Source organism: Chelonoidis abingdonii, chromosome 4 (assembly GCF_003597395.2).
Source record: "Chelonoidis abingdonii isolate Lonesome George chromosome 4, CheloAbing_2.0, whole genome shotgun sequence".
Lineage (NCBI taxonomy): Eukaryota > Metazoa > Chordata > Testudines > Testudinidae > Chelonoidis > Chelonoidis abingdonii.
Window position 1 is genome coordinate 46,498,944 of NC_133772.1, and position 13,430 is coordinate 46,512,373.

The following is a 13,430-nucleotide window of genomic DNA, read 5'->3' on the forward strand; positions in this document are numbered from 1 at the left end:
CTGTCAATAATGAACAATTAGTGAAGGGTAAGGGTATTTGTGTAGCCAGATGTGTATATTTTTGTCATATTTGAATGAAAATGTCTATATTTAGAGGGAATCTTCTTTTCTCCATATCTCCTTCATTTATCAACCGATTTTTATAAAATTTGAAATGGAGTTACCTTTTTCTTTTTTAGAGGCTCCTCATATTGGAAGGCCCTAAGCTGTAGTTTAGTTATCATATGCCTTAATCCAGCCCTGGAGCCAGGACACGGGGGTTTGTGGCTCAGAGTGGGAGATGGCAGCAGATTGGATGTAAATAGGTGCAATGTGGGAAGGAGCAGAAACCATGGTGGAGGATGGTGGACAGAAGCAGAAAGAAGGGGATTGAATTGGACCACACCAGAAGGCAAGTTTGGCAGGAGCCAGGATGAGAGGGTGGATAGGAGTAGAAGGGAAACAAAAGCCAGTGAGGGGCAGATAGGCGCAGAGGAGGAAAGAGACAGGATGGAGTCATAGGGGAAGAACAGCCTATAACTACTAGAGCACACCCACCGCAAAAACCTGAAATTGAACCCAGGAGTCCTGAGTCTCTACATTCCTCTCCTGTCTGCAAATAGTGGTGATAGCGATTGGCAAAGTGTGTGTCTGATCACCCTCTAGTGGTTGATTCACATAGAAGATAAAAGCATCTGTTAACCCTGCTGTGGATCTAAAAGTCAAAACCCTGCTGGTGATCCAACTTGGGGGTCAAGATGGTTCCAAGTGATTGAATTAGTTTTTGCAAAAAAAAAAAAAAAAAAAAAATTCTTAGGAAGTTACATCTGAAAAACTACTAAGAGAATGTTAAGGTTGCAAATTCAAGCACTCAAAAATTAGTAAGTGCCAGACATAAGGTTACCTGGTGCGACCTTAATTTGGCCCCTTTGTGCATATGCACTATGATACAGTTCTTTCCTAGAAACCCAGCCTCTTGTAGAGAATCAGTATCTCTTTGTATCCTCTTCCTTCACTGTCAGTTTGCTGAGTTTGGATGGTATGCATTAGTCAAGACCTGGGGGCCACACACTGAGGGGGCAACTTGCTTGACTTTGCAACTTTAATTTTCTTTTAGCAGCTTTTAAAATGTAATTGTTTATATTGCAGTAGCTCCCAGAGGCCCCAGTAAGGATTGTAGCCCCATTACATTTTGTGTTTTATAAACACTTAATTAAAAAGCAAGTCTAACCCTGAAGAGCTTACAGCCTAGGCCTTTGAAAGACAAGGTGCTACTGTGGTGTGTAATAAGCAAGAGGAACAAAGAAGGAGAAAAGTAACAGTAAAAAGAATGCAATTACAAAAGCTAACAATGTGCATGACTTGATTGTTCCAAAACACGTACGTACACAACACTTCAATAACCACTATTTTTGTATTTGTGTGTGTGTTTGAGAGAGAGAGCCACCGCTTGCTTCTGTTTTTGTTTTGTATTTTAAATCTCTGCTGTGTGTGTGCGTATATAATTTCTTTTGGAATCTCCGTTGGCTGGCTATGATGATGTTGGACATGGTTACATGAACCTGTGACTTAACACAAAGATCTGTAAGCTTGCTCTGGTGCTGGATATGCACCTGGCACCACTTCCCAATCTATCCTCAGGCACCTCTCGCTCAAATAATTAAGGTAGGATTTTGACCTAATTCCACATATTAGATGCACATCTTAAATGTTCTTGATGAGGATTTTCTTAAAAGGGAGAACAGCAGTATCTTATTTTAAATAATATGTTGTAAACATTTTCAATTATTTTGAACTTCAAATGACATTAGTAAAAATAGACTGGGTGAGCAATAAGTGAGTCACGTACTTGGTAAACATGTGACTCATCTAGGTTTCTAGCCTACTGCAGCTATCAAGATCTTAAGTTAACTGTATCGGAGAAGAGGAGAGGGAATTCACAAAACTGTAACAAGAGACCAGAGTCTTTGGCGACATGGGCAAAAATAGCATTGCTGACAAAACGATCTGGCTTTTATTTGATTTGAAGACTTTAGATAAATGGAGGTTGATTTCACAACTGAACACACCACCACTGCATCTGCCACTGCATCTGTTTAATCATTTAAAGTCTTGTTGGAAGCTTCCATTTTACTGGCAAGTGTAACGGTCCCAAATGTAGGATTTGCCACATATTACTGTTGTTTTTGTTATGACTTGTGTTATGCTATCACCTCCAAAACTCAGCTAATATCAGGATCCCACGGTGGCAGGTGCTGTGCACATGCATAAAAACAGTCCTTGCCTCAAAGAGCTTGCAAGCTAAACAGACAGAGGATGAAGAAAAGGAAGTATTACTCTTCAGTTTTACAGATGAACAGCTAAGATATAAAGAGATTAAATGATTTGCCCAAAGTCATATGGAATTTATCCCAGATCTTTTGAATCTCCATCCAGTGCCTTTACCACAACGCAATGTCTCCTCTCATTCTAACAAATCCAGTATTTACAGCCATTTCTGATAATGAAGATAATTCCCTCCCCCTTTCTGACCACCATCTCATAGACTCATAGACTCATAGGTCAGAAGGGACCAATATGATCATCTAGTCTGACCTCCTGCACAAAGCAGGCCACAGAACCCTACCCATCTACTTCGTGTAGACTTTCTAACCCTAGTCCGATTAGTTGAGTCTATCAAATTGTGGTTTGAAGACCTCATCTGCAGAGAGTCACCAGCAGTGACCCATCAAGCTGCAGAGGAAGGCGAAAAGACCTCCAGAGCCTCTGCCCAATTGCCCTGGAGGAAAATTCAATTCACCAGACCCAAATATGGACATCAGACTGAACCCTAGAGCAATAATAATGAGGACAAAGATAACACAACAGCGACACATACAGACAAAAGGACTCTTGCTCAAAAATAAAAAAAAAAAGAAAAAAAAAAGAAAAAAAAAAAATAAAAAAAAAAAAAAACAAAGAAGATTTAAACTAAAGATACAATTACACATACCCAACACCCATCACAACCATTAAGCAGCATCTGGCTGAATTAATCTAAATCAAATTAGCCAAAATTACAACTATTCGCATCAACCATACCCTTCATAAAAAAAACTTATCAGCTTATCGTATAGCAGATATGTTTTTCGAACCAAACACGACTATACACCCATATAGAAAGGCTGTATCCAGAGAACTTCACATCCATACTAATGGTTGGAACCTTCAGTCTAAAACTTCAGATTTAAACTATACCTAATGTCCAGTTGAATAAATTAGATCATATGATTCAAAAATTGATAATAAGTATTAATAATAATCCTCCTCCTCACTAATGATATTAAATCCACCACAATTGATATATTTATATAGAGCAAGCATATCCCCCTCAGCCTTCTTCATTTTGTCCAGGCTAACAGCCAAGCCTTTGAGTCTCTCTTTTCATAAGGCAGGATTTCCATTCCTCGGATCATTCCTATTAAGCTGTACTTGAAACTGTTTCAGTTGAATTCATCTTCTTAAAATGGGAGACCAGAACTGCACGACAGATATTCCAGGTGAGGTCTCACCAGTGCCTATATACAACGGTACTACACCTCCTTTTTCTTTGCTAGAAATACCTTGCCTGATGCATCCTAAAAACCGCATTTCTTTTTTTAATGCCATATCTGCATTGGCGGCTCATTAGTCATACTTTCGATCATACCATTACCCAAGGTCCTTCTCCTCCTCTGTTGTTTCCAACTGATTGTCCCCAATGTATATCTAAAATTCTATTATCCCTAATGTCATACCTTTGGACTTTTCACTATTAATTCTCCTATTACTATTCCTTCCAGTTTACAAGGTCATCCACATCTTCCTATTGTTATCCAGGTCCTTCTCTGTGTTAGCAAAATCCCCAGCTTTGTGTCATTCGCAAACTTTATTAGCTACATTCCCGTCTTTTGTGCCAAGTTCAAGTAACAAAAAAGGTTTAATTAAGATTGGTCCAAACCCGATCTCTTGACGAACTCCACTAATACCTCTTCACGCCTGACAGTTCACCCTTCAATAACGACCATAATGAGTACTACCCTTTAACCAGTTCCTTATCACCTTACAATTTTCATATTCATCCCATCTTTCCATTTAACTAACAATTCCCTCCTGGGAACCGTGTTCGCAAATTGCCTTACATGAAATCTGAGTAAAATAGTATCATAGTCTTTGCATTTCCTTTGTCTAGATATCTGTCACCTTCTCTCAGAAGAGACTCAAGTATGGAATTGGCACGATCTACCTTTAGTAAAACCATGTTGTAATTTGTCCCAATTACCATTAACCTCAATGTCCTTAACTACTTTCTCCTTCAAAATTTTTTCCAAGACCTTACATACTACAGACGTCAAACTAACTATCTCTAATCAAACTAAAGGCCAAATTATAGTTCTCCTGTGCAGGAGATGTAGGTTATGTCTACACATCAGCTAGACACCCACAGCTGGCCTCTGCTCATGGGACTCAGGCTGTGGGACTGTTTCATTGTTGTGTAGACTCCAGAACCCTCCCACCTCATAGGGTCCTAGAGCCCAGGCTCTAGCCCAAACCTGGAAGTCTACACAGAAATGAAACAGCCCCACAGCCCCGCCTGAGTCAGCCGGTATGGACCAGTCACAGGTGTCTAGCTGCTGTGTAGACATACACTTAGGGAGCAGGTAGAGGCCTTTGCTCTAGTGCATCTATGGAAGAGGCAGCCATTATATGGCGACTTAAAATTCAGAGGCTTAATGTTCAGCTCAAGAGTAGGAATAACTGCCATTGAAGTTAATGGGAATCACTTGTACCAGGCAGACAGATAATCGGGTTCCTAAATGGCAAGGAAGGAAGTGGGATAGCACCATCTGCTGTAAGCATCTTACCTGAACTCCCTCTTCTTGATTTTGCAGCTCAAACCTCTAGTGAAATAATTATGGTGGTAATGAGTTCCTTGTGGAGCTCTTGATCCATTTGGACAAGGATTCTAGTCTGAAGAGAAAAGCTGACACTAAACTCTTCGCTTGGGCTGTGATTCCTTACCAGCTGATCACTAACCTAACAAGAATTGTAATATTTTTTGAAATTCTATTTACTGTATTGCAATGGACCCAAAAGAACTCCCTGGAGCTGATCACCATCACAGATATGGGCACAAGGGGACATTTGCAGAAATCTGATCTGTCTTTACAACAGCCAACGCCCCTCAGCTCCTCCCAGACCTAGACACCAGCCTCACCTAGGTATACCCTTTCCAAAGGTCACCAGGCTCCAGCAGAAACATCCCCCTCCTAACCACATGGGTAGCAACCCTCAGGGGCAGAGGCATCCTCAGAAACACCACAGACTCTCTGGCATTCACCAGAAACAGTGGTAAAGCAGGATGAGGCTCAGTCTGGATCCCTCTGATCCTGAGATACAGACACCAGGAGAGAGCCTTTCTCTGAGGGCATGTCCGTCTGCTCTGGCCTCTGGGCATTTTCCGTCCCCTCCCCCCAGGCCCATGGCCATAAAAAAAGTACCTCAGGATGCCAGTGATGACAAAAAATTCTTCCCTCTATAGCTTCATCCATGAACATTCTTCTCCCTTTGCTGATTGCCTTCCCCCCAACCCCCTTTCTTATCTCACCTTCCAACTCAAGTCCTTCACCTGTCAGCCTGAGTCCCTCTGCTTTCTCTGCACCCCACCTTCCTCCTCCTCTCTCTACCTGTACACCTCTCTACCCTTTCTTCCTTGCTACCTTTTATCCTACTCTCTGCTAACTCATCTCCTTTTGTCATTCTCTCCAGATGTTCCTATTACCACTGCCAGGACTTTGCCTTTTTACACATCCCTTTCACACACCTCACCCTTCAACTGTTTTTGGTAAGCTCTTCTGGTCAGGGTATCTTCCTAAACATCTGTATCGCACTTTTGGGCATTACTATTCTATATAAATAGTAATAGATAAATCCAGTTAAGAGCTAGAATTTTCTCCCCCTTCTTACATTGTGCAGGTCCTTGTTCAATGAACACTTCATCAATGGGTCTATTAATCAGTAGGACTATTCATGGAGTAATATGCAACTGAACATGAGAAAGGGTAACAGAATGTGGCCCTTAACAAGGAACTACTAAAGAATTCTTGGTTTTCTTTCAACATTTGATTCCAAGGCGATTGGTAGGATCTTGGATCCAAAGTTTTAGGCAGCTTCCATTTTGTGCGTGTGTGAAATTTTTCTGTACAAGGTCTAGCTTTAGCCCCCAGAATTCATGAGCAGCTAATATAATTTAGAAAGAAAAAAAGGATAGGATAAAAAATACTTTCTGGTGAGATTTCAGATAGATACCAGACTCAGCTAATCTGCAATGTCCTCCCAGAAATAATAATGATTAACCACATCATATAATGCGAATATTTCATGCAGTTATTAAAATAAACGTAACAGAAGAAAACTCTCTGCCCAGAGAAAAATATGTTCATATCCACTAGCAGATTTGATTTATAAAAATTGTAATAATAATTCCTTTATTTTTAAGTCAAGGAATTTCTGATACTTGACAAAACCCAGAGACCAAGACAAACACTGCAGTTTGATATGTACAGTGTATTAAAAATACAATGGGAGAAATTGCAAAGCCAGAGAAAACATCTTTATCAGAGCACTCCAGACTCCCTAGGGCACTGGAAGATTTCTTAACCTCAGCAGAGTTGTTTAACAGTGGACTTGATTGTGCATTGGGCCAGATGGCATTTTTTCCCTTCTACTTGTTCATAGCAAACACCATCCCAAGAGGGAAAGTTTCAGGCAAATCAATATTACATAAAAAAGTCCAGCAGAAATTTCACCTCCTGTCAGTCTGGACAAATATGTCTAATTCTATAGGGTTATGAGACGTCACTCACTAACTATTTCCACAATTAAATGGATTAACTCCACCATTAAATTATTTGATTAAAAACTTATTTCCATTGCCTAGCTAATAATTTCAATAACTGTTTCCCATAGACTATATCAGAGATCACTGATTGTAATTTGTTAAATAACATTACCACAAGCCAGGAAGGTTACGAGCCCTCAGCCCCATCAAATTGATAGACATTTGGGAAGAAATCGTGCCCCATTGAAGTCAGTCGTAAAATTCCCTTGTAGAGATTAACAGCAGATTCTGCCAGGCAAAGGTCTTTCCAAAGATAAACTACAATGAAAATCTTATTTTCTTTGGATTTTGGTTATCATAGTATGACATGGTGTTATTTACCCAGAGCAGGAGGCTGTCAAAAGCCCACCTGCCCTCTTAAATGGTGTATCTTTGAAGTGGAGCTTTGTATGGAGGCCATTGAGGGAGGCCTGGGAGCCACCTGCATATCATAGATAGGGATGCCTCTGTGACAGCTCCAGATGAGTAGCAGTGCACTGTCCTTAAATTATATGGCTCCAATTAAATATTAAAGCTAAAGGAGGCAACCGTGGAGTTTGCCAATAGTTATTAAATAAAGTGTGAAGTGGAGCATCTGAAAAACATTGCCACATTCTGGAAACACTGTGCCCTTATTTGCTATCACCATATAAGCATCAAACTATTTTGTTTTAAAAGCCATGGTAAATTTGTGAATGAAACTGTGCAAGAGGGATTTAACAAGAGATCCACAGCAAGTGTTCAGTGGTCTAGATGTTGCCTGCCACCAGGGTAGCATGAAATCATTTGATAATTACATCATAGACATGCAGGATTACTGTACCATAAAAATATAGGGCTGCATTATTTTTATTTATATAACAGATGGATCTAAGAGAGGGATTTGTTTTTAAAATGAATGCAATGTCATGACAGTGTTGACAGATGATTTAAAAGTGCTACAAGATGGTCAAACCAAAAACCTAAGAATGTTTTCATTTCCCCTTTTCTTGTGTCAAGGAGAAGAAAGCAGAGAAACAAATGTTGACTAATGATATGAATTTCATCCTGGGGATTGGATGAGGTACAGTATTTGGGGGGCTTTTTGTACATAGATCTTTATGTTTTCTTCCACTTCCTATGTGTCTATCTTAGCTATACCCAAGATAACACGGTTACTCACCTTTGTAACTGTTGTTCTTCGAGATGTGTTGCTCATATCCATTCCAGTAGGTGTACGCGCCGCGCGTGCACGTTCATCGGAGAACTTTTACCCCTAGCAACTCCGCGGGCTGGCAGGCCGCCCCCTAGAGTTGGCACCGCCATGGCGGGTGATATATACCCCTGCCGGCCACCCGCTCCTCAGGTTCCTTATATTGCCGGCGACTCGACAGTGGAGGAAGGCTGGTGTGGAGATGATATGAGCAACACATCTCGGAAGAACAACAGTTACAAAGGTGGATAACCGTGTTTTCTTCTTCGAGTGCTTGCTCATATCCATTCCAGTAGGTGATTCCCAAGCCTTACCTAGCGGTGGGGGTCGGAGTCAGAGGTTCACTGTGCGCAACACAGCAGAAGGCCGAGGCCGCATCATCCTGGACTGTGGACGAGGCATAATGGGTAGCAAGGTGTGCACTGAGGGACCAGGTCGCTGCCCTGCATTCTCCTGGATAGGCACTCGTGCGAGGAATGCGCCGATGAGCCTGGGGCTTCTGGTAGGAGTGCGCCTGTTACTCTGCCTGAGGAAGATGGGCCAGGTCGTAACAGGTCCGTATACAGGACGTTACCATGGAGGAAATCCCTCTGAGAGCGAAACAGGTAACCCTCTAACTCGTTCCGGACGGCAACAAAGAGTTTAGGGCGGACTTACGGAATGGTTTAGGTTCGCTGTATGTAAAAGGCGAGGCCGCTCTGCGCACGTCTAAGGAGTGTAACTGCTGGTCCTTATGAGACAAGTGCGGTTGGTGAAGAAGACAGGCAGAATATGTCTTGGTTGAAATGGAACAAGGCCGAGCGACCTTGGGAAGAAAGGCAGGTGCGGCCTCAGGTGCACCTTGTCCCGATGAACACCGTATACGGGGGATCCACACGAGGGCGCAGCTCCGACACGCGCCGAGCAGAAGGATCGCCACTAGGAATTGCGTCGTCAAGACAAGTAAAGAAGGGAACAACGTAGCCAGCGGCTCAAACGGGGAGACATGAGACGGGATAGCACCAGGTTGAGATCCCAGGAGGGGGCTGGGGGGCGGACCTGCGGGTAAGGCGTTCCAGCCCCTCTGAGGAATCTGGAACCATTGGGTGTGAGAAGACGAGCTGTTCTTCATCCCTGGGTGAAAAGGGACGATGGCCGTTAAGTGAACGCGGAGAGAAGGACAGTGCCAGGCCTGCTCCTTGAGCGACCCAAAGGTAATCTAGAATGACCGTTATGGAGACAGCGGTGGGCAATGAAAGCGCTTTTCGCGCACAGCACGTAACCGCTTCCACTTGGCTACGTATGTCGCCCTGGTGGAATGGTTTTCTACTTCCAGAAGGACCTGGTCTCCAACTGCGGGAAGAGCAATGTAATGGACCGAGTTTAGCACTCAGGAGCCACGCGAGAGGTGTGCAGCGACTGGAGTCTGGGTGACAAAGGCGGCGCTGGTCCTGTTTGATGATGCAGTGTCCAGGTGAGAGGCAGGAACGGGTGACTATCGACAGGTCCAGCAACAGAGAGTACCAAATGCTGGCGGGCCCATGCCAGAAGCGAATCCAAAAATCAAAGTGGGCCCTGTCCCTGCGCGCCTTCAGAAGGGACCTTTTGTGGACCAACGGGGAACGGGGGGAACGCATAGAAGAGGTGCGTTGTCCAGCTGAATTAGAAAGCGGTCCGCCGTATCAGCCTGCTCGCGGCCCTGGATAAGAGCAGAACATCGGGCCACTTCCTGTTCCTGCGCGTTGCGTCAAAGAGGTCCATGCTGGGGATGCCCCCACTGCCGGAAGAGAGCAGAGGGCGACGTCCTGGGCGAAGGAACCATTTGTGGGAGCTGAAGGACACGGCTGAGACGGTCCGCCAGGTTATGCGAGCCCGCGCAAGTAGGAAGCAATCAGTGACACCGATTGGTCTATGCAAAATTCCCACAGTATCGTTGCTTCCGAGAGCAGAAGAGGGAGATTTCGTTCCGCTTTGCTTGTTCACGTAGTAAACTGCGTCGTGTTGTCGATAAAGACTGAGACACAAGCGGGGCCTGGATCTGCGACGAAACGCGAGGACAAGCCAGGCGGGACAGCTCTCAACTCCCGACGTGATTATGCAGGGCCGAGCTCGGGAGGAGAACCAGCGCCCCTGGGTCCAGAGGCGTCCCCAGGTGAGCCCCCTCCCCAAATCGGACGCGCTGTCGTCAGGGACACGAGGGCTGGGGCTGATGAATGGAAGCCCCGCACCATACGACGGACTGATCTAGCCACCATTGGAGAGAAAGAGACGCCTTGGGAATTCGTGACCACCTTGTCCCAGGTGCACCTCGCCGAACGGAGCTGAGGATGATGCCAGGGATTGTAGGGGGCCGAAGGCGGAGTCGGGCTGTGCGCCGTGGACGAAAGTGCAGGCTGCCATGTGCCCCAACAGTGTCAGCAAGTGCGAGGGAAGGTCAGAGGTGCCAAACTGGTAGCCACGGATGATGGTGACAGCGTCTGGCAAACCGTGCATGAGTAAGGACCGCCCGGGCTATGGTGGAGTCCAGAACGGCCCTATGAACTCTATCCTCTGGTAGGGGATAGAGTGACTTTCCACATTTGAGTCGTAGCCGAGGTTGCGGAGAAAAGGTGGGCTGACCACCCGGACGTGTTCACTGGGACCGATCCTTGCGAAGGCCCCCGGATAAGCCAGTCGTCGAAGGTGGGAATACGTGCACCCGACTGCGACGGAGGAAGGCGACGACTACAGCCTGCACTTGGTGAACACTTCTGTGTCGTGAGAGTCGAACGGAAGGACGTGAATTGATAGTGTCCTGCCGCCGACAATGAGCGTGAGGAATCTGTGATGGGCGAAAGATGTAGATATGGAAATATGGCGTCCTGCATGTCTGAGGGCTGCGTACCAGTCTCCGGGATCCAGGGAAGGATAATGGTCCCCAAGGAAAACATGCGGAACTTAACTTGAGTAGGTATTCTGTGAGTCCGCGGAGATCGAGGATGGCGTCGGAAGGACTTCCCTTGGCTTTGGGGATCAGAAAGTAACGGGAGTAGAACCCCTTTCCCGGTCTCATCCTCGGCACCCCCCCCAGCGGCCCCGTTGTCGAGGAGCGTTGCAGCCTCTTGCAGGAGGATTGCTCGTGAGAGGGGTTTCCCGTGAAGAGGGACGAGGAAGAGGGCGGGAGGGCGGGCACAAGCAAAACTGGCAGGTGCTACCCAAGCCGCAGCGTGCGAGGACCAACGGTCCGTAGTAAGCTGGTGCCACACCGGAAGAAGAACGAGAGACGCGTTGGAAAAGGGAGGGGATGGATCCATGAAAGAACTGGTACAGCGCTCCCGGGCGCAACCTTCAAAAGGACGGCTTCGGACCGGAGGATGGCTTGGATGGGACCTTGAGTTTCGCCCCCATGCGGTTGCCAGAATGTCGTCGCCTGCCGTCGTACGTCTCCTTGCAAAGTCTGTCTTTGTCCTGGGTGCGAAGGGCCTGCGGCTGTGTTGCGGTCTGAACGGACGACGCTGGTTTACAGCGTGTCGCATCCGAGGGGCATAATTGACCCTGATGTCCTTAAGACTTTGCAGGCGTGGTCTTCTTTTCAGAAAATAGGCCCTGGCCCTCTAACGGAAGGTCCTGTATTGTGCCTCTGATTCCGGAGGGAACCAGAGACCTGTAGCAGGAGATGCGGCGCATAGTGATCCGGAGGCGATGGTCGAGCGGCGAGTCAGCGGCGTCTAAAGATGTCTGCAGTGCAGTGCGTGCGACCTTCTGCTTCGTCCAGGAGGCGGTGAACTTCTTGCCGAGCGTCTTGTGGGAGAAGCTCCCTAAATTTAACCGCCGCTCCCAGGTATTATATGCGAGCAACTGAGTAAGGCTTTTGGTTGAAAAACCCGCAGCTGCAACGCTCCGGCGGAATAGACCTTACGGCCGAGCAGGTCCATATTTGCCGCGCCTCCCGAGACTTCGGAGCCGGAGCTTCTGTGTCCATGTCGCTCCCTCTCGTTTACAGATTGTACGACCGACGGGAACATTGGGGGCGGATGGACGTATAGATACTCATATCCCTTCGAGGGGACATATACTTGCTCCACACCCCGAGCAGCGGGGAATGGAGGCCGGAGACTCCAGATGGTAGTGGCGGTTCGCCTGTATGGTTTTTATGAAGGGACAGGGCGACGCGAGTGGGCGCATCTGCCGATGAGTATTCGTGGACGATCGGGTCGGCAATCCTCGGAGAACCTCCTCGGCTTGGATGCTATGTTTTGCGCAACGCGTCTAGGAGGTTCCTTGGTGAGCCCTAAGGGTCCAATGGGGGGGACCGTGGTCGTCGTCCCCGCCACTGCTTCATCGGCGATGGATTGATGAGGAGACACCTGCAGAAGTGGTCAGGTGGCGGTTCAGAGTGGACCGCTGTCTCTGGCACCTGCTGGGGGCTCGTCTTCGGGCGGGTAGGGAGACCTTCTCTGCAGGGGTGCAGTGGGCCGAGAAACTCGTAGCCTCCGAGCCCTGTGCTCTGAACCGGGACCGGACGCGCGGAATCCTTGAGACCCTGGCTGTTGGTATGCCCAGAGGCGTCAGAAGCCCCACTGCTGCGGGCCATGTTCCTGGTGACCCTCAGGGAAGAGGGCAGCGGACCTGTCACGTCCAGATAGCGCTATCCGATCCTGGAAGAGATGAACCCTGTCGAGAGGCCACGGGTATCAAGGTTCACTATTCGTATTATTATAGGTATGAAATCAGGGGGCGGAACGCGAGTAGTGCGAAATCCAGCGCCCTCGACGGTACGGCCTCCCGGTGCCGGGGACGGTGCCGTGAGTTCATGCGGTGCCGAGATTCTGGACCGGGACCTGCCACCAGCGCGGTTGCCGGGGAGGTCGACGGGATCTGGACTTTCGTGCCGTGACGGCTTCTCGAGTCACGGTGCCGTAGCGATGGCCGGAGCCGAACGGTTGCGGTAGTACCGGGACGACGTGAAGATGATCGGGCCGCGGTGAGTGCGGACCGGTGCCGCCGGATGGGAGCGGTGCCGGGACTGCAAGCGGCGCCTCGAACAGACTCCCTCGGACGAGATCGGTGCCGTGACTGGAGCGGTGCGGGAGTGAGATCGGTGCCGGACCAGAAGAATCCGGGACGGTTGCTCTCAGCGGCGTTCGGCTTGCCCTTAGAAGTACAACCCCACGCGGTTGCCGGGGGTGGGCAGCCCAGGCTCCATCAGGGCGATAAGGTCCCTTGCCGACGAGAATGTTCTCGGGCGTAGACGGGATAACAGCTCAACCCCAGGTCTTGGGGGGAGCTAAGATGGGATGGACTCGACGGACCTTGCCCGGGCCGGAGTCAACGAAGCCCTGGCGCCCGGCCGCCGGGCCTGCGCGTCGCATCGGGTGCGTCCTTCTGGGGCTGCTTAGCCGG